Here is a 26,304-nt window from a genome sequence, read left to right as displayed (position 1 = left end):
GGAGGTTGGGGGAGGACAGGACAACATCAGGAGTGGAGTTGGATTCGGGACGGGTGTGCTGGGGAATGGGAATGAGGTCGCCTTGAAGGGAGGAGAGGAACCGATGCCACCGCCGTAACTGGGCGGCGGAACGACTATGGATGTTGAGGTCGGCGGCGATCACGTAGGAGGAGAAGGTACGGTCAATGTGGGAGAGGAAGTCGAAGGGAAGAGGAGCGTTGGGGCGAACATAGATGGTGGTGCAGGTAATGGTAAGGCCGGGGAAGAAGACACTAAGGATCAGGTGTTCGGTGGGGTCGGGAAGGAGAGGTTGGAGCCGAACGGGGATCTGGCGGTGGTGCCCAATGGCAACTCCGCCACGCGCAATCAGGAGGGGATTATCGGAGCAGTGGAGGAGGTAGGGCGAAGTGTGGACTGTGTGTTGGGGTTGCAGGAAGGTTTCATTGAGGAGGAAGGCATCCACGCGGTGGGTGGCAAGGGTGTGCAGGAAGAGGTTTTTGTTGGCGGGATAGGAGCGTATGTTGTTGAAAAGGATACGTTGTTGTCGCGCCATGACTGGGATTTAAACGAGGGTGTCAAGACGGGAGAAGGTGAAATGGGCCTGGTTGTTGGAGTAGGTGGCGTACATCTTGAGTTGGAAGAAGGAACGGGCAGCAAGGGAGATCTGCTGGAGGGTGTGAGGGCGCTGAAAGGGATGAACATTCTGGAGGACGATGGTAAGGAACCGGATGACGTCCTCGGCGGTGGGGGGGGGACGAAGGGAATTGCCACGAGGGGTGGGGGCATCCAGGGGACGGACAGGGACGGTGAGTTCAGGAGTGGTTGGAGGGGGTCGGGCTTTACACTTTTGGGAGTAGGTGGGATGGGGGAGATTGCAGGTATTGCAGGAAGGAGGGGATTGTAGGTTAGGGCACTGCTGGAGGAAGTGCGCTTGCCGACAATGCGGGCAGGTGGGGGCCTCACGGCACTCAGCTGTGGGGTGCGCGTTATAGCGCAGACACCTCTGGCAGCGCAGGGATTGAGGAGGGGAACGGGAGGGGTCGACCTTGTACCGCTGGTTAAAAAGGAGGGCACCCTCCTTCAGGAGACGGTCAATGGAGGGGGCGTGCTCAGAAAAAACCTGCATAAGGCGAGTGGGGCCGGCAGCGTTATGTATGCGGCGAACCGCATGCACCTCCAAATGGTGATGCGCCTTGAGCTCCGCCAACACCTCCTCCTCCGTGATCACTGGACTAAGCCGAGTGATCACGGCGGTGAGAGTGGGCGGGTCACGCAGAGGTTGGGGTTGGCGGGAGGGAGGTGGTGAAGGAGCAGGAGTGAGGGAGGCATGAGGGCCAAAGCGGGTGACAGGGATGCGGGAAAGGAGGTATGTGTGGAGGGTGGGGCTGGGGGAGGAGATGAGGACCGAATCACGGCGAGGAGTGAGGAGGGAGATGGGGGCACCAGGACAATGCTGGCGAAGGAAGAGGGTGAGGTTCCGGGCTTCAAGGAGAGAGGGATCAGGACGGGAGAGGAGGTAGCGGTAGGAGGAGGGGGTAGAGGAGGAGGATGAGGGGGCAGGGACAGGCGGGGAGACATCCATGGCATCACGGGTGGGGGAAGGGGGACGAGGCGAAGCCTTTTTGGAAGCAGAGGGAGCAGGGGTGCCACTGGGGCGCTTGACGGCGGTGGAAGAGGTGTGGGGGATGGGAACAACGGGAATGTGGCGGGGAGGGGCAGGTCCCGGGGCCGGAGTCGGCGCCGGAGATGGTGATGGTGACGGCGAAGGCGAAGGCGACGGCGACGATGACGATGACGGTGGCAGTGGCGGCGGTGATGGTGAAGGTGACGGGGAGAGCTGGGCGTGGACAGTGGCCCGACGGGCCACCACCTGAGCCGGAGCTGCAGTGACAGGCAGGGGAAGTAGGGGGAAAGGATCAGAACGAGAGGAGCGAGAGGAAGAAGCGGGAGAGGGGGCGACAAAGATAGAGGGTGAAGGGAGACTGAGGAGAGGGGGGATGGAAGAAGGGGGGTGGGACTGGGCACACCAAGTTATAGTGGTGGAGGCGGCGGAAGGGGAAGTATAAACTATGGCGGTGGTGGTAGTAGTGACGGTGGTGGTGGGGGCGGACATGACGGTAGAGAGAAGCAATAACCAACAGAACGAAGAGGAAAGGACAGAAACTGGGGACAGACAAAGACAAAGACGAAGACGGATGAAGACGAAGACGGCCGTACACCAGGGTCAGGACGGCAGACGGATGAAGACGAAGACGGCCGTAGACCAGGGTCAGGACGGCGGCGATGGCAGCGACCAGGCGGCACAGGGCACCGGACGGCGGCGGCGAGCACCGGCAGGCAGTATGGACAACAAGCAGACGACACGGCAGGGAAACGGCGGGAATCTTCCACGTCTAAGGTGCACCCTGAGAGTAGCCCAGGCAGTGAAACTCTTCGATGAAGAAGTGAGGGAATCCAACCCTCGAATGCACTTTGCAATTTTTTTTTTTTTTTACTTTATTGTTATTTTAAAACCTGTACAACAGGCAGGCTGTCAGCAGCATACTACGCTGCTCTTCAGCCATAGAAGACACAAGCAGCAAAAACCGGGAGAAGACACATAAGTCACAGAGCGGTGGGCAATAAAACAGGAGACACATAGAGACAATCACGGAGCCGTTCACACCCGTCGATAATCCACACTGCTAGCTGATGAGACGACGCACAACCACTGAAGATGATGATGGCACTGGTGAACGATGGAGGGGACGGTGAATACTAAACACTAAACACTAAACACACAAAACACTGATGGCGGCGACCTCCGGCGCGCGAATGTCCACGTAACGTGTGCGAGTCCGGGGACCTGCCAAGAGGGGTAGAAGGGGGAGGTGGGGGAGAGGGGAGAAAAAGGATGCCAATGGCTGAGGAGTCGGGGGCAGGAGGAGAGGAACAGGGGAGGGGAGGCCCGGGGGAGGAGGGGGGGAGAAAAGGAGGAGGGATGGAAAAGGGAGAGGAGGGACAGGGGGTGCCCGGAGGAATAAGTACAGGAGGAGGGCGGGAGGATCAAAGTCGGTAGGAGGGGTAGATGGAAGGGAGGAGGGCATCATCAGGGAGGGGGAGCTGGCGGAAGCCACCTTGGGAGAGGGTAAGGAGGGTGGAGAGATGGAGACCGGGTGGGACATGCGAATACAGGCGCGGCAGCGGGCGGGGGTGGGAGAGGATCGGGGAGACGAGCGGGTGAGGAGGATCGAGTTTGCGGGAGGTGTACAGGATCCGTATCCTCTCTAGGAAAAGGAGGAGGTGGGGGAAGGGGATGAGATCGTAGAGGATCCGCGTGGGGGAGGGGAGACGGAAGCGATAGGCGAGGCGGAGAGCATGGCGTTCAAGGATTTGGAGGGATTTATAAAAGGTACGGGGAGCGGAGATCCAAGCTGGATGGGCATAACAAAGGATGGGGCGGATGAGGGATTTATAGGTGTGGAGGACGGTGGAGGGGTCCAGACCCCACGTACGGCCGGAAAGGAGCTTGAGGAGACGGAGGCGGGAACGTGCCTTGGCTTGGATTGTCTGGAGATGGGGAGTCCAGGAGAGGCGACGGTCGAGGGTGACGCCAAGGTACTTAAGGGTGGGAGTGAGGGCGATGGGACGGCCATAGACGGTGAGATAGAAATCAAGGAGGCGGAAGGAAGGGGTGGTTTGGCCTACAATGATCGCCTGGGTTTTGGAAGGATTGACCTTGAGCAACCACTGGTTGCACCAAGCGGTGAACCGGTCAAGATGGGATTGGAGAAGGCGTTGGGAGCGCTGTAGGGTGGGGGCAAGGGCAAGGAAGGCGGTGTCATCAGCAAACTGGAGAAGGTGGACGGGGGGTGACGGCGGCGGCATGTCCGCCGTGTACAACAGGTACAGAAGGGGGGAGAGGACGGAACCTTGGGGCACACCGGCGGAGGGGAAAAAGGTGTAGGAATCGGTGTTATGGATGGTGACATAGGAAGGACGGCGGGAGAGAAAGGAGCCGATCAGACGGACGTAGTTGATGGGAAGGGCGAAGGTTTGGAGCTTGAAGAGGAGACCGGAATGCCATACGCGGTCATATGCACGTTCGAGGTCCAGGGAGAGGAAGATTGCGGAGCGAGGGGAATTAAGCTGTTCGGAAAGGAGATGAGTGAGGTGAAGGAGAAGGTCGTCGGAAGAGAAGGACGGCCGAAAGCCACACTGGGTGACGGGAAGGAGGCGGTGCTGGCGGAGATGCTGGTGGATGCGTCGGGTGAGGATAGATTCCAGGACCTTGCTGAAGACCGAGTAAGGCTGATGGGACGGTAGGAAGAGACGGCGGACGGCGGTTTGCCAGGTTTAAGGAACATGAGGATACGGGAGGTTTTCCACAGGTCGGGGTAGTAACCGGTGGACAGGACTACATTGTAGAGCCTGGCCAGGGTGAAGAGGAAAGAGACAGGAGCTTCACGAAGGTGACGGTAGGTGACACGATCGTGACCAGGAGCGGTGTTGTGTTTGGTGCGGAGTGTAACAATGAGATCCTGTGTAGTGATAGGAGCATTGAGTTCCGTGTGGGTAATGTTGTCCAAGTACTGGAAACCAGGAGCGAGGGGAGGGACAGAGGTGTCAGTTCGATCGCGGATATCCGGGAAGAGGGAGTAATCGAACTGGGGATCGTCGGGGATGGAGAAGACATCGGAGAGGTAGGAGGCAAAGTGATTGGCCTTACTAAGGGTGTCAGGGAAGGGGTGATCATCGTGGAGAAGAGGATAGTAGGGGGAGGGTTTAGTTCCGGTAAGGCGACGGAAGGCCGTCCAGAACTTGGACGAGTTGATTGGTAGGGTTGCATTTAAACGGGTGCATGTCTGTCGCCAGTCCCAGCGTTTCTTAGCCGCGAGCAAATTACGAACGTGTCGCTGGAGTTGCCGGTGGCGTCGTAGTGTGTCCGGGTCACGCGTGCGGAGGAAGGCACGGTAGAGACGACGGGATTCACGGAGGAGGAGAACGGCCTGTGGGGGTAAGGTAGGACGGTGGGGGTGGATGGCGACAGTAGGAACGTGGGCCTCCACGGCCTCAGACAAGGTCTGCTGGAGAAAGGAGGCGGCATGGGTGACATCGTCAGGGTGGTGGTAGGTGAGAGGGTGGCTATCAACCTGGGTGGAAAGGGTATCCCGGTAGGCATTCCAGTCGGCTCGGGAATAGTCGTGGACATACTTAGGGGGAGGGTCAGTACGAGGGTCGGGGCGAGGGCGACGACCGTCTGAAATGGTGAGGAGGACAGGGAGATGGTCGCTACCAATAGGCTCCAGGACATCCACCGTTATGCGGCCAAGGAGGTTGGGGGAGGAGAGGATAACATCAGGAGTGGAGTTGGATTCAGGACGGGTATGCCGGGGGATGGGGACGAGGTCACCTTGAAGGGTGGAGAGGAACCGATGCCATCGCCGTAACTGGGCGGTGGAACGACTATGGATGTTGAGGTCGGCGGCGATCACGTTGGAGGAAAAGGTACGATCGACATGGGAGAGGAAGTCGAAGGGAATAGGAGCGTTGGGGCGGACATAGATGGTGGCGCAGGTAACGGTAAGGCCGGGGAAGAAGAGACTAAGGATCAGGTGTTCGGTGGGGTCGGGAAGGAGAGGTTGGAGCCGAACGGGGATCTGGCGGTGGTGACCAATGGCAACTCCGCCACGCGCAATTGGGAGGGGATTATCGGAGCGGTGGAGGAGGTAGGGTGAAGTGTGAATTGTGTGGTGGGGTTGGAGGAAGGTTTCATTAAGGAGGAAGGCATCCACGCGGTGGGTGGCAAGGGTGTGCAGGAACAGGTTATTGTTGGCGGGAAGGGAGCGTATGTTGTTGAAAAGGATACGTCGCTGTCGCGCCATGACTAAGATTTAAACGAGGGTGTCAAGACGGGAGAAGGTGAAATGGGCCTGGTTGTTGGAGTAGGTGGCGTACATCTTGAGTTGGAAGATGGAACGGACAGCAAGGGAGATCTGCTGGAGGGTGTGAGGGCGCTGAAAGGGATGAACATTCTGGAGGACGATGGTGAGGAACCTGATGATGTCCTCAGCGGTGGGTGGGGGACGAAGGGAATTGCCAGGAGGGGTGGGAGCGTCCAGAGGACGGACAGGTACAGTGAGTTCAGGAGTGGTTGTAGGGGGTCGGGCTTTACACTTTTGGGAGTAGGTGGGATGAGGGAAATTGCAGGTATTACAGGAGGGAGGGGATTGGAGGTTAGGGCACTGCCGGAGGAAGTGCGCCTGCCGACAATGGGGGCAGGTGGGGGCCTCGTGGCACTCAGCTGTGGGGTGGGCATTATAGCGCAGAAACCTCTGGCAGCGCAGGGATTGAGGAGGGGAACGGGAAGGGTCGACCTTGTACCGCTGGTGGAAGAGGAGGGCACCCTCCTTCAGGAGACGGTCAATGGAGGGGGCGTCCTCAGAGAAAACCCGAATAAGGCGGGTGGGCCCGGCCGAGTTGAAAATGCGGCGGACCGCCCGCACCTCCAGCATGGGATGGGCCTGGAGCTCCGCCAACACCTCCTCCTCCGTGATCGACGGACTGAGCCGCGTGATCACAGCGGTGAGGGTCGGCGGGCGACGCGGGGGTTGGGGTTGGCGGGTAGGAGATGGAGAAGGAGCAGGGGTAAGGGAGGCGTTGGGACCAAAACGGGTGATGGCGAGACGGGAGAGGATGTCAGTATGGAGGGTTGGGCTGGGGGAGGAGATGAGAACAGAATCTCGGCGAGGAGTGAGGAGGGAGATGGGGGCACCAGGACAATGCTGGCGAAGGAAGAGGGTGAGGTTCCGGGCTTCAAGGAGAGAGGGATCAGGACGGGAGAGGAGGTAGCGGTAGGAGGAAGGGGGAGAGGAGGAGGATGAGGGGGCAGGGACAGGCGGGGAGACTTCCATGGCATCATGGGTGGGGGAAGGAGGACGAGGCGCAGCCTTTTTGGAAGCAGAGGAAGCAGGGGTGCCACCGGGGCGCTTGACGGCGGTGGAGGAGGTGTGGGGGATGGGAACAACGGGAATGTGGCGGGGAGGGGCAGGTCCCGGGGCCGGAGTCGGCGCCGGAGATGGTGACGGTGACGGTGAAGGCGACGGCGACGATGACGATGACGGTGGCAGTGGCGGCGGTGATGGCGAAGGTGACGGGGAGAGCTGGGCGTGGGCAGTGGCCCGACGGGCCATCACCCGAGCCGGAGCTGCAGTGACAGGCTGGTGGAGTGGGGGGAAGGGATCAGAACGAGAGGAGCGGGAGGAAGAAGCGGGAGAGGGGGCGACAAAGATAGAGGGTGAAGGGAGAGTGAGGAGAGGTGGAATGGAAGGAGGGGGCTGGGACTGGGCACACCAAGTTATAGTGGTGGAGGCGGCGGAAGGGGAGGTATAGACAATGGCAGTGGTGGTAGTAGTGACAGTGGTGGTGGGGGCGGACATGACGGGAGAGAGAAACAAGAACGAACAGAACGAAGAGGAGAGGACAGAAACTGGGGACAGACAAAGACGAAGACGGATGAAGACGAAGTCGGCCGAAGACCAGGGTCAGGACGGCAGCGATGGTGGCGACCAGGCGGCACCGGATGGCGGCGGCGGCGGCGGCGGCGGCGTCGGCAGCGGCGGCGGCGGCGGCGAGCGGCGGCGGCGGCGACCAGGCGGGGGCGGCGAGCCCCAGCAGGCGGCGACGGCGGCGGCGGCTGCGAGGACCGGAAGGCGGCGACCAAGCGGCGGCGGCGGCGGCGGCGAGCACCGGCAGGCAGTATGGGCGGCAAGCAGACGACACGGCAGGGATCTTCCACGTCGAAGGCGCACCCTGAGAGTAGCCCAGGCAGTGAAACTCTTCGATGAAGAAGAGAGGGAATCCAACCCTCGAATGCACTTTGCAATTTTTTTTTTTTCTTTATTGTTATTTTCAAACCCGTACAAACAGGCAGGCTGTCAGCAGCATGGTACGCCGCTCTTCAGCCGTAGAGGAGATAAAGATAGAACAGAAAGAATACACAAATGTGACATAACGGTGGGTAATAAAACAGTAGACACATAAAGACAAACACGGAGCCGTTCACACTTGACGAAAATCCACTACAAACTGTTGCCACGACGCACTAACACTGAAGATGGCGATGGCACAGGTGAACGATGGAGTATGACGGGAACACGAAACACGAAACACGACGGCACTCACGAGACACTGATGGCGACGATCTCCGGCGCGCGAATGTCCACTCAGCGTGTACGAGTCCGGGGACCTGCCAAGAGAGGAGGTGGAGGAGGAGGAAGGGGAAATGGGAGAGGGGAGAGCAGAGATGCCATGGGCAAAGGAGAGAGGGGGAGGGAGGAAGGGGGAGTGAAGCCCGGAGGAGAGGGTAGGAGGGAGGGGGGAAAGGAAAGAGAAGGGAAGGGAAAGGGGGGGGGGAGGGAGGGTGCCTGAAGGAAAGGACACAGGAGGGGGGGGGGAGGATCAAAGTTGATAGGAGGGGTAGATGCAGGGGAGGAGGACATCATCTGGGAGGGGGAGCTGGCGGAAGCCACCTTGGGAGAGGGTAAGGAGGGTGGAAAGATGGAGACCGGGTGGGACATGGGAGTACAGGCGCGGCAGCGGGCGGGGGTGGGAGAGGACCGGGGAGACGAGCGGGTGAGGTGGATCGAGTTTACGGGAGGTGTAGAGGATTCGTATCCTTTCGAGGAAGAGGAGGAGGTGGGGGAAGGTGATAAGGTCATACAGGATCCGCGTGGGGGGAGGGAGACGGATGCGATAGGCAAGGCGGAGAGCATGGCGTTCAAGGATTTGGAGGGATTTATAAAAGGAAGGGGGGGCGGAGATCCAGGCTGGATGGGCGTAACAGAGGATAGGGCGGATAAGGGACTTATAGGTGTGGAGGATGGTGGAGGGGTCCAGACCCCACGTTCGGCCGGAAAGGAGTTTGAGGAGACGGAATCGGGAACGTGCCTTGGCTTGGATTGTCTGGAGATGGGGAGTCCAGGAGAGGCGACGGTCGAGGGTGACGCCAAGGTACTTAAGGGTGGGGGCGAGAGCGATGGGACAGCCATAAACGGTGAGATAGAAATCAAGGAGGCGGAAGGAGGGAGTGGTTTTGCCTACAATGATCGCCTGGGTTTTGGAAGGATTGACCTTGAGCAACCACTGGTTGCACCAAGCGGTGAACCGGTCAAGATGGGATTGGAGAAGGCGTTGAGAGCGTTGCAGGGTGGGGGCAAGGGCAAGGAAGGCGGTGTCATCGGCAAACTGGAGAAGGTGGACGGGGGGTGACGGCGGCGGCATATCCGCCGTGTACAAAAGGTACAGAAGGGGGGAGAGGACGGAGCCTTGGGGCACACCGGCGGAGGGGAAAAAGGTGTAGGAATCGGCATTATGGATGGTGACATGGGAAGGTCGGCGGGAGAGAAAGGAACCGATCAGACGAACGTAGTTAATGGGAAGGGCGAAGGTTTGGAGCTTGAAGAGGAGACCGGAATGCCATACGCGGTCATATGCGCGTTCGAGGTCAAGAGAGAGGAAGATTGCGGACCGACGGGAATTGAGCTGTTCGGAAAGGAGATGAGTGAGGTGAAGGAGAAGATCGTCGGAAGAGAAGGACGGCCGAAAGCCACACTGGGTAATGGGGAGGAGGCGGTGCTGGCGGAGATGCTGGTGGATGCGGCGGGTGAGGATAGATTCCAGGACCTTGCTGAACACCGAGGTAAGGCTGATGGGACGGTAGGAGGAGACGGCGGACGGCGGTTTGCCAGGTTTGAGGAACATGAGGATACGGGAGGTTTTCCACAGGTCGGGGTAGTAACCGATGGACAGGACTACATTGAAGAGCCTGGCCAGGGTGGAGAGAAAAGAGACAGGAGCGTCACGAAGGTGACGGTAGGTGGCACAATCGTGACCAGGAGCGGTGTTGCGTTTGGTGCGGAGTGTATTGATGAGATCCTATGTGGTGATGGGGGCATTAAGGTCCGTGTGTGGAATGTTGTCCAAGTACTGGAAACCAGGAGCGAGGGGAGGGACGGAGGTGTCAGTTCGATCGCGGATATCTGGGAAGAGGGAGTAATCGAACTGGGGATCATCAGGGATGGAAAACACATCGGATAGGTAGGAGGCAAAGTGATTGGCCTTACTAAGGGCGTCAGGGAAGGGGTGATTATCGTGGAGAAGAGGATAGTAGGGGGAGGGTTTAGTTCCGGTAAGGCGACGGATGGCGGTCCAGAACTTGGACGAGTTTATAGGGAGGGTAGCATTTAAACGGGTGCATGTCTGTCGCCACGCGCAACTGGGAGGGGATTATCGGAGCGGTGGATGAGATAGGGGGAGGTGTGGATGGAGTGGTGGGGTTGGAGGAAGGTTTCATTGAGGAGGAAGGCATCCACACGGTGGGTAGCAAGGGTGTGCAGGAAGAGGTTCTTGTTGGCGGGAAGGAAGCGGATATTGTTGAAAAGGATACGATGCTGTCGCGCCATGATAAGGACTTATACGAGGGTGTCTAGGCGGGAGAAGGTGAAATGGGCCTGGTTATTGGAAAAGGTGGCGTACATTTTAAGGTGGAATACGGAACGGGCGGCGAGGGAGATCTGTTGTAAGGTGTGGGGGCGCTGAAAGGGATGGACGTTTTGGAGGACAATGGTGAGGAACCTGATGATGTCCTCAGCAGTGGGGGGGGGGACGAAGGGAATTGCCAGGAGGGGTGGGGGCGTCCAGGGGACGGACAGGTACGGTGAGTTCAGGAGTGGTGGGAGGGGGTCGGGCTTTACACTTTTGGGAGTAGGTGGAGTGGGGGAGGCTGCAGGTATTATAGGAGGGAGGGGATTGGAGGTTGGGGCACTGCCGGAGGAAGTGCGCTTGCCGACAATGCGGGCAGGTGGGGGCCTCGCGGCACTCTGCTGTTGGATGTGCATTGTAGCGCAGACATCTCTGGCAGCGCAGGGATTGAGGGGGGGAACGGGAGGGGTCGACCTTGAACCGCTGATTGAAGAGGAGGGCACCCTCCTTCAGGAGACGGTCAATGGAGGGGGCGTCCTCAGAGAAAACCCGCATAAGGCGGGTGGGGCCGGTCGCGTTGAAAATGCGGCGGACCGCCCGCACCTCCAGGGTGGGATGGGCCTTCAGCTCCGCCAGCACCTCCTCCTCCGTGATCGACGGGCTAAGCCGAGTGATCACGGCGGTGAGGGTCGGCGGGCGACGCGGGGGTTGGGGTTGGCGGGTAGGAGATGGGGAGGGAGCAGGGGTGAGGGTGGCGTGAGGACCAAAACGGGTGATGGGGAGGCGGGAGAGGATGTCAGTATGGAGGGTTGGGCTGGGGGAGGAGATAAGAACAGAATCCCGTCTGGGAGTAAGGAGAGAGATGGGGGCGCCAGGGAAATGTTGGCGGAGGAGGAGGGAGAGATTCCGGGCCTCGAGGAAGGAAGGATCGGGACGGGACAGGAGATATTTGTAGAGACCGGGTGGGGAGGAGGAGGAGGAGGGAGCGGGGCTTGGTGGGGAGACGTCCATGGCATTTTGGGGTGGGGATGGGGGGCGGGGTGGAGCCTTTTTAGGAGCAGAGGAAGTGGAGGCGCCACTAGGGCGTTTGACAGCGGCAGATGGGCGGGTGGTGACATGAGGGACGGGAACGATGGGGAGGTGGCGGGAAGGGACAGGTCCCAGCACGGACGCAGCAGTCGGCGCCGGAGATAATGACTGTGACGGTGCAGGCGAATGTGGCAGTGATGGTGATGGTGACGATGATGACGGTGGTGGCGGTGATGGCGATGGCGACGGGGAGAGCTGGGCGTGGGCAGTGGCCCGACGGGCCACCACCCTAGCCGGAGCTGCAGTGACAGGCTGGGGGAGTGGGGGGAAAGGATCAGAACGAGAGGAAGAGGCGGGAGAGGGGGCGACAAAGAGCGAGGGCGAAGGGATAGAGAGGAGGGGAGGGATGGAAGGAGGGGGGTGGGACTGGGCACACCAAGTGATAGTGGTGGAGGCGGCGGAAGGGGACGTATATACGATGGCGGTGGTGGTAGTAGTGACGGTGGTGGTGGGGGCGGACATGACGACAAGAAGAAGAAAGAAAAACACAGCACTAAAAGGACAGGGCACACACTGGGAGACGACGGACGGCGACGGCGACGGCGACGGCGACGGCGACGGCGACGGCGACGGCGACGGCGACGGCGACGGCGACGGCGAGAGGCAGGGACGCTGCTGCCGCGGACGGGGCCGGGGCGGCGGCTGCTGCTGCTGCTGCTGCTGCTGGCTGGACTGCTGCTGGCTGGACCGCTGCTGGCTGGACTGCTGCTGCCACCGGAGGGCTGGCTGGCTGGCTGGCTGGCTGGCTGGCTGGCTGCGGGACCACTGCTGCAGGCCGGGACCGGGAACTGCTGCTGCTGCTGCTGCTGCTGCTGGCTGGCTGGCTGGCTGGCTGGCACCTGTAACCCCTAGCACTTCGATTAGCGCGAAAATGGCACTATCGAAGGGCGGTAACCTTGCGGTGTACCGCCGGAGATGGCACTTTGCAATTTTTTTTTTTTTTTTTTTTTACTTTATTGTAATTTTGACACCTGAACAAACCAGGTAGGCTGGCAGCAGCACAATACGCCGCTCTTCAGCTGAAGAGAGTACATGAAGATAAACAAAGAAGAGACATTACATAGAAAAACGGCGGGAAAAAACAGGAGACACAAGAATATAGAAGCACAAGAAGCCGTTCACACTTGATGACAATCCACACTATGAACCGGAGACCCGACGCACAAACACTGAAGAAGACGATGTCACTGGTGAACAATGGAGCGTGACGGCGAAACGGAACACTAAACATGACGGCACACACGATACACTGATGGCGGTGATCTCCGGCGCGCGAATGTCCACGGAGCGTGTGCGAGTCCGGGGACCTGCCAAGAGGGCAACAGGGATGAGGAGGCGGAGAGGGGAGGAAAAGAGGATGCCACGGCTTAGGAGACGGGGACAGGAGGATAGGGACAGGGGAGGGGGGGCCCGGGGGACGAGGAACGAGAAAAGGAGGAGGGAGGGAAAAGGGAGAGAAGGGAGGGAGGGTGCCCTGAGGAGCAAGCACAGGAGGAGGGCGGGAGGATCAAAGTTGGTAGGAGGGGTAGATGGAGGGGAGGAGGGCATCATCAGGGAGGGGGAGCTGGCGGAAGCCACCTTGGGAGAGGGTAAGGAGGGTGGAGAGATGGAGACCGGGTGGGACATGGGAGTACAGGCGCGGCAGCGGTCGGGGGTGGGAGAGGATCGGGGAGACGAGCGGGTGAGGTGGATCGAGTTTACGGGAGGCGTATAGGATTCGTATCCTTTCGAGGAAGAGGAGGAGGTGGGGGAAGGGGATAAGGTCATACAGGATCCGCATGGGGGAAGGGAGACGGATGCGATAGGCAAGGCGGAGAGCATGGCGTTCAAGGATTTGGAGGGATTTATAAAAGGAAGGGGGGGCGGAGATCCAGGCTGGATGGGCGTAACAGAGGATAGGGCGGATAAGGGACTTATAGGTGTGGAGGATGGTGGAGGGGTCCAGACCCCACGTTCGGCCGGAAAGGAGCTTGAGGAGACGGAGTCGGGAACGTGCCTTGGCTTGGATTGTCTGGAGATGGGGAGTCCAAGAGAGGCGACGGTCGAGGGTGACGACAAGGTACTTAAGGGTGGGGGTGAGAGCAATGGGACGGCCATAAACGGTGAGATAGAAATCAAGGAGGCGGAAGGAGGGAGTGGTTTTGCCTACAATGATCGCCTGGGTTTTGGAAGGATTGACCTTGAGCAACCACTGGTTGCACCAAGCGGTGAACCGGTCAAGATGGGATTGGAGAAGGCGTTGGGAGCGTTGCAGGGTGGGGGCAAGGGCAAGGAAGGCGGTGTCATCGGCAAACTGGAGAAGGTGGACGGGGGGGTGACGGTGGCGGCATATCCGCCGTGTACAACAAGTACAGAAGGGGGGAGAGGACGGAGCCTTGGGGCACACCGGCGGAGGGGAAAAAGGTGTAGGAATCGGTATTATGGATGGTGACATGGGAAGGACGGCGGGAGAGAAAGGAACCGATCAGACGAACGTAGTTAAGGGGAAGGGCGAAGGTTTGGAGCTTGAAGAGGAGACCGGAATGCCATACGCGGTCATATGCGCGTTCGAGGTCAAGAGAGAGGAAGATTGCGGAGCGACGGGAATTGAGCTGTTCGGAAAGGAGATGAGTGAGGTGAAGGAGAAGATCGTCGGAAGAGAAGGACGGCCGAAAGCCACACTGGGTAACGGGGAGGAGGCGGTGCTGGCGGAGATGCAGGTGGATGCGGCAGGTGAGGATAGATTCCAGGACCTTGCTGAAGACCGAGGTAAGGCTGATGGGACGGTAGGAGGAGACGGCGGACGGCGGTTTGCCAGGTTTGAGGAACATGAGGATACGGGAGGTTTTCCACAGGTCGGGGTAGTAACCGGTGGACAGGACTACATTGTAGAGCCTGGCCAGGGTGGAGAGAAAAGAGACAGGAGCTTCACGAAGGTGACGGTAGGTGACACGATCGTGACCAGGAGCGGTGTTTCGTTTGGTGAAGAGTGTATTGATGAGATCCTGTGTGGTGATGGGGGCATTAAGGTCCGTGTGTGGAATGTTGTCCAAGTACTGGAAACCAGGAGCGAGGGGAGGGACAGAGGTGTCTGTTCGATCGCGGATATCTGGGAAGAGGGAGTAATCGAACTGGGGATCATCAGGGATGGAAAACACATCGGACAGGTAGGAGGCAAAGTGATTGGCCTTACTAAGGGCGTCAGGGAAGGGGTGATCATCGTGGAGAAGAGGATAGTAGGGGGAGGGTTTAGTTCCGGTAAGGCGACGGAAGGCGGTCCAGAACTTGGAAGAGTTTATAGGGAGGGTAGCATTTAAGCGGGTGCATGTCTGTCGCCAGTCCCGGCGTTTCTTGGCCGCGAGCAAATTTCGAATGTGTCGCTGTAGTTGCCGGTGGCGTCGTAGGGTGTCCGGGTCACGCGTGCGGAGGAAGGCACGGTAGACACGACGGGATTCACGGAGGAGGAGGACGGCCTGTGGTGGTAAGGTAGGACGGTGGGGGTGGATGGCAACAGTAGGGACGTGGGCCTCCACGGCCTCAGACAAGGTCTGCTGCAGAAAGGAGGCGGCATGGGTGACATCATCGGGACGGCGGTAGGCGAGAGGGTGGCTATCGACCTGAGTGGAGAGGGTATCCCGGTAGGCATTCCAGTTGGCACGGGAATAGTCATGGATGTACTTAGGGGGAGGGTCATGACGAGGGTCGGGGCGGGGGCGACGGCCGTCTGAAACGGTGAGGAGGACAGGGAGATGGTCGCTACCAAGAGGCTCCAGGACATCCACCGTAATGCGACCAAGGAGGTTGGGGGAGGAGAGGATAACATCGGGAGTGGAGTTGGATTCGGGACGGGTGTGCTGGGGGATGGGGATGAGGTCGCCTTGAAGGGAGGAGAGGAACCGATGCCACCGCCGTAACTGGGCAGCGAAGCGACTATGGATGTCGAGGTCGGCGGCGATCACATAGGAGGAGAAGGTACGGTCGATGTGGGAGAGGAAGTCGAAAGGAAGAGGGGCGTTGGGGCGGACATAGATGGTGGCACAGGTAATGGTAAGGCCGGGGAAGAAGAGACTAAGGATCAGGTGTTCGGTGGGGTCGGGAAGGAGAGGCTGGAGCCGAACGGGGATCTGGCGGTGGTGGCCAATGGCAACTCCGCCACGCGCAACTGGGAGGGGATTGTCGGAGCGGTGGAGGAGATAGGGGGAGGTGTGGACGGAGTGGTGGGGTTGGAGGAAGGTTTCATTGAGGAGGAAGGCATCCACACGGTGGGTAGCAAGGGTGTGCAGGAAGAGGTTCTTGTTGGCGGGAAGGGAGCGGATATTGTTGAAAAGGATACGATGCTGTCGCGCCATGATAAGGACTTAGACGAGGGTGTCAAGGCGGGAGAAGGTGAAATGGGCCTGGTCATTGGAAAAGGTGGCGTACATTTTAAGGTGGAATATGGAACGGGCGGCGAGGGAGATCTGTTGTAAGGTGTGGGGGCGCTGAAAGGGAGCACTTTGCAATTTTTTTTTTTTTTTTTTTTTTTTTTCCTTTATTGTAATTTGGACACCCCATACAAGGTGGGCTGGCAGCGGAACAGTGTACTCCGCTCTTCAGCCATAAGCAGTACAATAAAAAAGAAAGGGAGACAGACAAGTAACAGAATGGCGGTTTAAAAAACAGGAGATACAATAGTTAAAAAACATGAAGCCGTTCACACTTGATGAAACAAACAAGAAAAACCGTCGGCACTGGGCACAAACACTGACGAGGTAGATGACACACGTGAATGAAGGAGCGTGGACGGCGAAAAACACTGAGGCACAGACACGACGGCACAGACACTAAAACGAGGGCGATGATCTCCGGCGCGCGAAAGTTCACGAGGCGTGTGCGAGTCCGGGGACCTGCCAAGAGAGGAGGGTGAGGAGGAGGAGGAGGAGGGGGAGTGGGAAAGCGAGAGGGGAGAGCAGGGACGCCACGGGCAGGAGAAAGAGGGGGGAGAGAGGAAGGGGGAGGGGAAGCCCGGAAGAAGAGGGGGTAGGGAGGGGAAGGGGGAAAAGGAAAGAGAAGGGAAGGGAAGAGAAAGCAGGGAGGGTGCCGAAGGGAAAGGACACCAGGAGGGAGGGGGGGCAGGGTCAAAGTTGATAGGAGGGGTAGATGGAGGGGACGAGGACATCATCAGGGAGAGGGAGCTGGCGGAAACCACCTTGGGAGAGGGTAAGGAGGGTGGAGAGATGGAGACCAGGTGGGACGTGGGAGTACAGGCGCGGCAGTGGGCGGGGGTGGGAGAGGATCGGGGAGACGAGCGGGTGAGGAGGATCGAGTTTACGGGAGGTGTATAGGATTCGTATCCTTTCGAGGAAGAGGAGGAGGTGGGGGAAGGGGATAAGGTCATACAGGATCCGCGTGGGGGAAGGGAGACGGATGCGATAGGCAAGGCGGAGAGCATGGCGTTCAAGGATTTGGAGGGATTTATAAAAGGAAGGGGGGGCGGAGATCCAGGCGGGATGGGCGTAACAGAGGATAGGGCGGATGAGGGACTTATAGGTGTGGAGGATGGTGGAGGGGTCCAGACCCCACGTTCGGCCGGAAAGGAGCTTGAGGAGACGGAGTCGGGAACGTGCCTTGGCTTGGATTGTCTGGAGATGGGGAGTCCAGGAGAGGCGACGGTCGAGGGTGACGCCAAGGTACTTAAGGGTGGGGGTGAGAGCGATGGGACGGCCATAAACGGTGAGATAGAAATCAAGGAGGCGGAAGGAGGGAGTGGTTTTGCCTACAATGATCGCCTGGGTTTTGGAAGGATTGACCTTGAGCAACCACTGGTTGCACCAAGCGGTGAACCGGTCAAGATGGGATTGGAGAAGGTGTTGGGAGCGTCGCAGGGTGGGGGCAAGGGCAAGGAAGGCGGTGTCATCGGCAAACTGGAGAAGGTGGACGGGGGGTGACGGCGGCGGCATGTCCGCCGTGTACAACAAGTACAGAAGGGGGGAGAGGACGGAGCCTTGGGGCACACCGGCGGAGGGGAAAAAGGTGTAGGAATCGGTGTTATGGATGGTGACATAGGAAGGACGGCGGGAGAGAAAGGAACCGATCAGACGAACGTAGTTAATGGGAAGGGCGAAGGTTTGGAGCTTGAAGAGGAGACCGGAATGCCATACGCGGTCATATGCGCGTTCGAGGTCAAGAGAGAGGAAGATTGCGGAGCGACGGGAATTGAGCTGTTCGGAAAGGAGATGAGTGAGGTGAAGGAGAAGATCGTCGGAAGAGAAGGACGGCCGAAAGCCACACTGGGTAACGGGGAGGAGGCGGTGCTGGCGGAGATGCTGGTGGATGCGGCGGGTGAGGATAGATTCCAGGACCTTGCTGAAGACCGAGGTAAGGCTGATGGGACGGTAGGAGGAGACGGCGGACGGCGGTTTGCCAGGTTTGAGGAACATGAGGATACGGGAGGTTTTCCACAGGTCGGGGTAGTAACCGGTGGACAGGACTACATTGTAGAGCCTGGCCAGGGTGGAGAGAAAAGAGACAGGAGCTTCACGAAGGTGACGGTAGGTGACACGATCGTGACCAGGAGCGGTGTTGCGTTTGGTGCGGAGTGTATTGATGAGATCCTGTGTGGTGATGGGGGCATTAAGGTCCGTGTGTGGAATGTTGTCCAAGTACTGGAAACCAGGAGCGAGGGGAGGGACAGAGGTGTCAGTTCGATCGCGGATATCTGGGAAGAGGGAGTAATCGAACTGGGGATCATCAGGGATGGAAAACACATCGGACAGGTAGGAGGCAAAGTGATTGGCCTTACTAAGGGCGTCAGGGAAGGGGTGATCATCGTGGAGAAGAGGATAGTAGGGGGAGGGTTTAGTTCCGTTAAGGCGACGGAAGGCGGTCCAGAACTTGGACGAGTTTATAGGGAGGGTAGCAGTTAAATGGGTGCATGTCTGTCGCCAGTCCCGGCGTTTCTTGGCCGCGAGCAAAATTCGAATGTGTCGCTGGAGTTGCCGGTGGCGTCGTAGGGTGTCCGGGTCACGCGTGCGGAGGAAGGCACGGTAGAGACGACGGGATTCACGGAGGAGGAGGACGGCCTGTGGTGATAAGGTAGGACGGTGGGGGTGGATGGCAACAGTAGGGACGTGGGCCTCCACGGCCTCAGACAAGGTCTGCTGGAGAAAGGAGGCGGCATGGGTGACATCATCGGGACGGCGGTAGGCGAGAGGGTGGCTATCGACCTGAGTGGAGAGGGTATCCCGGTAGGCATTCCAGTTCGCACGGGAATAGTCATGGATGTACTTAGGGGGAGGGTCATGACGAGGGTCGGGGCGGGGGCGACGGCCGTCTGAAACGGTGAGGAGGACAGGGAGATGGTCGCTACCAATAGGCTCCAGGCACTTTGCAATTTTTTTTTTTTTTTACTTTATTGTTATTTTAAAGCCTGTACAGCAGGCAGGCTGTCAGCAGCATACTACGCTGCTCTTCAGCCATAGAAGGTACAATCAGCAAAAACAGGAGAAAAACATAAAAGTTACAAAATGGTGGGCAATAAAACAGGAGACACAGAGAAACAAACACGGAGCCGTTCACACTCGACGATACGCCACACTGCAAACTGTTGAGACGACGCACAAACACTGAAGGAGACGATGGCACTGGTGAACGATGGAGTGTGACGGTAAACACTGAACACTAAACATGACGGCACACACGATACACTGATGGCGGTGATCTCCGGCGCGCGAATGTCCACTGAGCGTGTGCGAGTCCGGGGACCTGCCAAGAGGGCAACAGGGATGAGGAGGGGGAGAGGGGAGGAAAAGAGGATGCCATGGCTTAGGAGACGGGGACAGGAGGATAGGGACAGGGGAGGGGGGGGCCCGGGGGACGAGGGACGAGAAAAGGAGGAGGGAGGGAAAAGGGAGAGAAGGGAGGGAGGGTGCCCCGAGGAGCAAGCACAGGAGGAGGGTGGGAGGATCAAAGTTGGTAGGAGGGGTAGATGGAGGGGAGGAGGGCATCATCAGGGAGGGGGAGCTGGCGGAAGCCACCTTGGGAGAGGGTAAGGAGGGTGGAGAGATGGAGACCGGGTGGGACGTGGGAGTACAGGCGTGGCAGCGGGCGGGGGTGGGAGAGGATCGGGGAGACGAGCGGGTGAGGAGGATCGAGTTTACGGGAGGTGTATAGGATTCGTATCCTTTCGAGGAAGAGGAGGAGGTGGGGGAAGGGGATAAGGTCATACAGGATCCGCGTGGGGGAAGGGAGACGGATGCGATAGGCAAGGCGGAGAGCATGGCGTTCAAGGATTTGGAGGGATTTATAAAAGGAAGGGGGGGCGGAGATCCAGGCGGGATGGGCGTAACAGAGGATAGGGCGGATGAGGGACTTATAGGTGTGGAGGATGGTGGAGGGGTCCAGACCCCACGTTCGGCCGGAAAGGAGCTTGAGGAGACGGAGTCGGGAACGTGCCTTGGCTTGGATTGTCTGGAGATGGGGAGTCCAGGAGAGGCGACGGTCGAGGGTGACGCCAAGGTACTGAAGGGTGGGGGTGAGAGCGATGGGACGGCCATAAACGGTGAGATAGAAATCAAGGAGGCGGAAGGAGGGAGTGGTTTTGCCTACAATGATCGCCTGGGTTTTGGAAGGATTGACCTTGAGCAACCACTGGTTGCACCAAGCGGTGAACCGGTCAAGATGGGATTGGAGAAGGTGTTGGGAGCGTCGCAGGGTGGGGGCAACGGCAAGGAAGGCGGTGTCATTGGCAAACTGGAGAAGGTGGACGGGGGGTGACGGCGGCGGCATGTCCGCCGTGTACAACAAGTACAGAAGGGGGGAGAGGACGGAGCCTTGGGGCACACCGGCGGAGGGGAAAAAGGTGTAGGAATCGGTGTTATGGATGGTGACATAGGAAGGACGGCGGGAGAGAAAGGAACCGATCAGACGAACGTAGTTAATGGGAAGGGCGAAGGTTTGGAGCTTGAAGAGGAGACCGGAATGCCATACGCGGTCATATGCGCGTTCGAGGTCAAGAGAGAGGAAGATTGCGGAGCGACGGGAATTGAGCTGTTCGGAAAGGAGATGAGTGAGGTGAAGGAGAAGATCGTCGGAAGAGAAGGACGGCCGAAAGCCACACTGGGTAACGGGGAGGAGGCGGTGCTGGCGGAGATGCTGGTGGATGCGGCAGGTGAGGATAGATTCCAGGACCTTGCTGAAGACCGAGGTAAGGCTGATGGGACGGTAGGAGGAGACGGCGGACGGCGGTTTGCCAGGTTTGAGGAACATGAGGATACGGGAGGTTTTCCACAGGTCGGGGTAGTAACCGGTGGACAGGACTACATTGTAGAGCCTGGCCAGGGTGGAGAGAAAAGAGACAGGAGCTTCACGAAGGTGACGGTAGGTGACACGATCGTGACCAGGAGCGGTGTTACGTTTGGTGCGGAGGGTATTGATGAGATCCTGTGTGGTGATGGGGGCATTAAGGTCCGTGTGTGGAATGTTGTCCAAGTACTGGAAACCAGGAGCGAGGGGAGGGATAGAGGTGTCAGTTCGATCGCGGATATCTGGGAAGAGGGAGTAATCGAACTGGGGATCATCAGGGATGGAAAACACATCGGACAGGTAGGAGGCAAAGTGATTGGCCTTACTAAGTGCGTCAGGGAAGGGGTGATCATCGTGGAGAAGAGGATAGTAGGGGGAGGGTTTAGTTCCGGTAAGGCGACGGAAAGCGGTCCAGAACTTGGACGAGTTTATAGGGAGGGTAGCAGTTAAACGGGTGCATGTCTGTCGCCAGTCCCGGCGTTTCCTGGCCGCGAGCAAATTTCGAATGTGTCGCTGTAGTTGCCGGTGGCGTCGTAGTGTGTCCGGGTCACGCGTGCGGAGGAAGGCACGGTAGAGACGACGGGATTCACGGAGGAGGAGGACGGCCTGTGGTGGTAGGGTAGGACGGTGGGGGTGGATGGCAACAGTAGGGACGTGGGCCTCCACGGCCTCAGACAAGGTCTGCTGGAGAAAGGAGGCGGCATGGGTGACATCATCGGGACGGCGGTAGGCGAGAGGGTGGCTATCGACCTGAGTGGAGAGGGTATCCCGGTAGGCATTCCAGTTGGCACGGGAATAGTCATGGATGTACTTAGGGGGAGGGTCATGACGAGGGTCGGGGCGGGGGCGACGGCCGTCTGAAACGGTGAGGAGGACAGGGAGATGGTCGCTACCAATAGGCTCCAGGACATCCACCGTAATGCGACCAAGGAGGTTGGGGGAGGAGAGGATAACATCGGGAGTGGAGTTGGATTCGGGACGAGTGTGCTGGGGGATGGGGATGAGGTCGCCTTGAAGGGAGGAGAGGAACCGATGCCACCGCCGTAACTGGGCAGCGGAGCGACTATGGATGTTGAGGTCGGCGGCGATCACATAGGAGGAGAAGGTACGGTCGATGTGGGAGAGGAAGTCGAAAGGAAGAGGGGCGTTGGGGCGGACATAGATGGTGGCACAGGTAATGGTAAGGCCGGGGAAGAAGAGACTAAGGATCAGGTGTTCGGTGGGGTCGGGAAGGAGAGGCTGGAGCCGAACGGGGATCTGGCGGTGGTGGCCAATGGCAACTCCGCCACGCGCAACTGGGAGGGGATTATCGGAGCGGTGGAGGAGATAGGGGGAGGTGTGGATGGAGTGGTGGGGTTGGAGGAAGGTTTCATTGAGGAGGAAGGCATCCACACGGTGGGTAGCAAGGGTGTGCAGGAAGAGGTTCTTGTTGGCGGGAAGGGAGCGGATATTGTTGAAAAGGATACGATGCTGTCGCGCCATGATAAGGACTTATACGAGGGTGTCAAGGCGGGAGAAGGTGAAATGGGCCTGGTTATTGGAAAAGGTGGCGTACATTTTAAGGTGGAATATGGAACGGGCGGCGAGGGAGATCTGTTGTAAGGTGTGGGGGCGCTGAAAGGGATGGACGTTTTGAAGGACAATGGTGAGGAACCTGATGATGTCCTCAGCAGTGGGGGGGGGACGAAGGGAATTGCCAGGAGGGGTGGGGGCGTCCAGGGGACGGACAGGTACGGTGAGTTCAGGAGTGGTGGGAGGGGGTCGGGCTTTGCACTTTTGGGAGTAGGTGGGGTGGGGAAGGCTGCAGGTATTACAGGAGGGAGGGGCTTGGAGGTTGGGGCACTGCCGGAGGAAGTGCGCTTGCCGACAATGCGGGCAGGTGGGGGCCTCGCGGCACTCTGCTGTTGGATGTGCATTGTAGCGCAGACATCTCTGGCAGCGCAGGGATTGAGGGGGGGAACGGGAGGGGTCGACCTTGTACCGCTGATTGAGCACTTTGCAATTGCAGGTTTCAAATCTAAATAAAACCTTGCCAGAAAAGCTTACGGGTACGACTTCAATTCTTCACAGATAATCAAAAGAGATGGGTACACATTGCTATTTTATTAGCATACTAGAAATAAATTATTGATGTAGCTGCGGAGATGTTTGTTATATGCAATATTATGGTGCTAAAATTGCCAACGCGAACTGTAATAAAAAAGAAAAACATTGGCGTATTGCGGTGTTCCTCGGTGTTGCCAACAGATGGCAGCTCGAGACGCTGCCTCAGAACGTATGGCGATCATTTAATCCCCGTCACTTATCGCCGTCCTCAGTTCGTGATTGGCCGAAATCGAGTCGTTTTGGCGGTTGTTTGTATTTCGTCATTATTGGAAGTGGCAAGTCCTAATTATTTGAGTCGCACTATTAAACTTTTTGTCTATGACGCGAAAAAGTGTTCTGCTAGCAATACATTGTAGATTCGTTCGCCGCGGAACTATTGTGTGTTTACGACAGTGTAAATGCCCTAAGTGTAAGAGAATGATGTTCAGGCGATCATTGTAGGCAAAACCACTCCCTCCTTCCGCCTCCTTGATTTCTATCTCACCGTTTATGGCCGTCCCATCGCTCTCACCCCCACCCTTAAGTACCTTGGCGTCACCCTCGACCGTCGCCTCTCCTGGACTCCCCATCTCCAGACAATCCAAGCCAAGGCACGTTCCCGACTCCGTCTCCTCAAGCTCCTTTCCGGCCGAACGTGGGGTCTGGACCCCTCCACCATCCTCCACACCTATAAGTCCCTCATCCGCCCTATCCTCTGTTACGCCCATCCCGCCTGGATCTCCGCCCCCCCTTCCTTTTATAAATCCCTCCAAATCCTTGAACGCCATGCTCTCCGCCTTGCCTATCGCATCCGTCTCCCTTCCCCCACGCGGATCCTGTATGACCTTATCCCCTTCCCCCACCTCCTCCTCTTCCTCGAAAGGATACGAATCCTATACACCTCCCGTAAACTCGATCCTCCTCACCCGCTCGTCTCCCCGATCCTCTCCCACCCCCGCCCGCTGCCACGCCTGTACTCCCACGTCCCACCCGGTCTCCATCTCTCCACCCTCCTTACCCTCTCCCAAGGTGGCTTCCGCCAGCTCCCCCTCCCTGATGATGCCCTCCTCCCCTCCGTCTACCCCTCCTACCAACTTTGATCCTCCCACCCTCCTCCTGTGCTTGCTCCTCGGGGCACCCTCCCTCCCTTCTCTCCCCTTTCCCTCCCTCCTCCTTTTCTCGTCCCTCGTCCCCCGGGCCCCCCCCTCCCCTGTCCCTATCCTCCTGTCCCCGTCTCCTAAGCCATGGCATCCTCTTTTCCTCCCCTCTCCCCCTCCTCATCCCTGTTGCCCTCTTGGCAGGTCCCCGGACTCGCACACGCTCATTGGACATTCATGCGCCGGAGATCACCGCCATCAGTGTATCGTGTGTGCCGTCATGTTTAGTGTTCAGTGTTTACCGTCACACTCCATCGTTCACCAGTGCCATCGTCTCCTTCAGTGTTTGTGCGTCGTCTCAACAGTTTGCAGTGTGGCTTATCGTCGAGTGTGAACGGCTCCGTGTTTGTTTCTCTGTGTCTCCTGTTTATTGCCCACCGTTTTGTAACTTTTATGTTTTTCTCCTGTTTTTGCTGATTGTACCTTCTATGGCTGAAGAGCAGCGTAGTATGCTGCTGACAGCCTGCCTGCTGTACAGGCTTTAAAATAACAATAAAGTAAAAAAAAAAAAAAAAAAAGAGAATGATGTTAGCTGTAATGCGTTTGCATTAAGGCATTTCTTTCATATGTAATATGTAATGGACCTCCTTGCGTTTTTCGTAGTTAGTGCAATTTATGTACATTATATGGGTAGAAATAGTCGTTGAGGTCACGTCCTGTATTTAATGTCAGTTTTCCGATTTTACCACATATGTTTTCTGATAAAAATGTTTTAAATGCGGTGCGAAGCACAACATTAGGCTACAGCTCAGAATAGTCTACTACTCCTACCACTACTATTGTATATATTTCGTTTTGGTGAGAGGGGCGGGAGTAACATCACTGTAGCTCACATGCTGAAAGTGCTGCCTCGTTACTTGCAGACTGTATTGGAGCCCACTAGTGATACGGTATATCATGCACACTATTAGCAGCTATGGTTCTGTATTCTTTTGTAATTCAGAAGTAATTTAACGAATCATCCGTGTGTGCTAATGTAGCTATCGAAAGGGGTTGTGTTTCACTATCGCTTATAGTGAGATCTTTGTTGAAATTTGTGGTTATTCAGGTAGTACAAAAAATGGTAAATTTTGTGCAGGTAGGCTATAGTCTACGAAGATCCTTTTCCATTCGTATAATCTCACCCCCCCTCCCCCCCCCCCCCCCCCGAAATTAATGAGAGGTGTGAGAACTAGTGTTACTGCTATGGATACAAAATATACAAGGTAACATTGGAAATCCCAATTTGAGTACTCGAAGATCCGTAGGGATAAAAATACGCCAAGAATTCAGGGAGTTAATGAAAAATATATTCCGTAATACAGCCTATACGCCTATATTTATATGACGGAAATTCGGCTCGGAACAAGAGTAATAAAGTTTTAACATTTTTTTGTCATTGTTTGCTATGTATGCGTAGACTGCCATTGTCCGGATACTAAACAGAGTTGTTAATTTCCCATTGTAGACCCCAGCATTATGATGTTGGTAGAAATACTGATTGAAAGTGGTTGTTAAATGGCTTGTGTGAGGTTGAGGCGTCAAGAGTTTGCACGTGAAACCTTTACTGAAACTACCACCACAATGTTGCTGGTATAAGGGGCTGTTAAATGATAGTTTGCAGTCAGTTTGCTGTTGTCTTGTGTGGGGGGGGGGGGGGGGGGGTGCAGTATGCAGTATAAGGTTTTGCATTTGTCGTCAACTGTTATCTCTGTTTGTTAGTTAATTAAAGTATTCAATGGTTGTAGTACATTGTTCTGATAGAGATGGCAGGGAGAGGGGGGGGGGTTGGATTTATGGTGATTGTATGTAAATGTCCCAAAAATGTTGCCGGGTTATTGATTCAGGAATATTGATCAAATAGATAATGGGTGTCACTTCAGCAAGTATTGTCACTATAGCTGTGGCATGCACTGACCGTGTGAATTGTGCTGCATTAGTGAGTGCTAGAGCAAGAAGTCTGTGTTATGATCTGAAGGCTGGTTGCATACAGCTCTCCATGCTAATCTCTCTATTCATCGTATATAACTTTTAAGTGTGTGTGTGTGTGTGTGTGTGTGTGAGTGTGTGTGTGTGTGTGTGTGTGTGTGCGTGTATGAGAATAGACCTACTTGTAGTATCATGTGATTCATTTTCTCTTGGTGTGTTTGTTGATTGAATAGCCCCCCATGTATACTGCTGGTTCACAGTGACTTTAGTGCTTCTGGGACAGTCAGTAACCCATAGACTGTTCAGTCATACTTGTAGTTTCAGTATTTCCAATATTATGTAA

This window comes from Schistocerca americana, chromosome 11 (assembly GCF_021461395.2).
Source record: "Schistocerca americana isolate TAMUIC-IGC-003095 chromosome 11, iqSchAmer2.1, whole genome shotgun sequence".
Classification (NCBI taxonomy): domain Eukaryota; kingdom Metazoa; phylum Arthropoda; class Insecta; order Orthoptera; family Acrididae; genus Schistocerca; species Schistocerca americana.
Note: the sequence above shows the minus strand (reverse complement) of the source record.